We start from the raw sequence: 1,994 nt of genomic DNA, 5'->3' as shown, positions 1-1,994 counted from the left end.
TTGTTTCCATATATAATGAAATCTCTATATAAGTATAAGAAGTTTCCATATATAACCTGTGTCATGAAATCACTAAAGAATAGCTTTGTAAGCCTTATGAAGGCTTCATGCTTTGTTAGAACATAAAACATAAATTCACATTCACACATGCCAATCATCAATCATCAAAATCTACACTCAACATGCATATGGTGCCATGTGATTGTATCGTTATGACGATCCTGGATGGGACATGCCTAAGGTGTGAGTGGAGCTTAGTTGGGTTTATGTTGAAACAGGATATATTATAAGAAATGATAGGAGTGTGGCAAATGGACCCTAGCGGGTGTTTGTATGAGATGGAAATCCCAAGTGAGTCAAGCTGGAATCCAGGGGAATCCAGGATTGGGATAAAGGAGTTGGGCTTGTGCAGATATGCGTGTGGGAGCCATGGGATTAGAAGTCCTAATTGTGAAAGGCCAAGTGACCGTTCATGTGATTGATGGATGAGGGGCCAATCTAAACTCTCATTGACGCTTGGAGTCAGGCGGGACGCCTAAAGTTGAGAGATGAGAGGTGAATAGACCCTCATTATGATGCCTGAGGTCGAGATGACGCCTAAGGTTATGAGACCCTTGATAGGAGACACGGAGGTCACCCAATGAAGGGTATGAGTGGTGTGTGGGCCGAGGGTAGTGAATTGTGGCAATAGGACATCCGTGGGCTATGCACGCGTAAGAAATGCCAACTTTGGATGCCAAGTGGGCAGGGGCATGATGAGTAATGTGGAGGCCCCGAATTTTATATTTCAAGTCAAGGAAGCCCGAGCGAGGTATGCGGGAAGGCCAGGCCGGGCGTAGTGACTGAGTACATGCATGAGTGTGCAAGGAGAGACGAGAGGTCTCAATTTACTTGGAGGGTAAATGTGGGTACTCTATGGTTATGGGTACTAGAGCTTGAGGTAGGCTCAATATGTCGGTTGTGGATTGAGATAGTTGATACTCGAGTTTTGGGATGAGCTGGGTGGCGAAGTGAATCCGGTGGACTTGAGTCCATGGTTATGTAAAGTAGGGACCTTCAAATGTTGAGTGAGAGCTGTGAGGTATGATCTTGTGGGGTAAGATCATGAGACCTCAAGATGTGAAGTGGTTTGAGAGTCTTTTAAGCGATAAGAGATGAAGAGTTCGGAGGAGCGAGGCTCATGGTATGAGCTTGAGATTATTGAGGCAAGGATAACCAAGTAAGATGGCTTTGGTAAGATGGTGGTGGAACCATCGTAGCTCGAGAAGGCTTTAAGTAGCTTTGATGCTATGGGTGCAAGGCTCGATGTGATAGATCTAGTGCTATGGATCGTGTGGCAAAGAACTAATGAGTTGGCTAGCGTTGAGGGTAAGTGGCCCATGGGCCTGAGCAATTTAGTGAATTGCAAGGTGACGGTCAGATGCCGAAGATCTAGAGCAGCACCTTAGGAAATTTGGTCAGGTGAGATCGAGAATCTCCTGTAAGGGATATGACATCTAGAGTAGTCCTAAGGAAGAATCACGGAACGCAGTAATGATCCGATAGATTTTTGCCGAGTAGGACGCCTGGTAAGGATAGTGGCTGCGAGCATGGTGAGGTAGTCATGCCGGGTTCGATATTAAAGGTGTGACTGGAAGATTTAAAGTCACACTACGGGGTGCGAAGCAGATCAGAGTGAGACCTGGGCCATGCTGTAGGAAACTATTGTTGGGTTAGTGTAAGGGAGCAACACGGTAATAATAATTGGGTGTTGACTCTCCGAAGCATAGGGCAACACGATGGGGAACTAGTGTTGGGCCAATGTATGGGAGTGACACATGATTGGGTGTTGACTTTCTGAAGCACAGGGCAACACGATGGTAAACCAGTGTTGGGCCAGTGTATGGGAGTGACACGATGATGGTGACCAGGTGTTGGCTCGCCTAAAGCACAGGGCAACACAGTGACTATACAGGTGGTCAGGGACTGAAGATCTATGAGATGTTAGAGAAAGA

Source organism: Diospyros lotus, chromosome 10 (genome assembly GCF_014633365.1).
Source record: "Diospyros lotus cultivar Yz01 chromosome 10, ASM1463336v1, whole genome shotgun sequence".
In the NCBI taxonomy this organism is placed as follows: Eukaryota; Viridiplantae; Streptophyta; class Magnoliopsida; order Ericales; family Ebenaceae; genus Diospyros; species Diospyros lotus.
Note: the sequence above shows the minus strand (reverse complement) of the source record.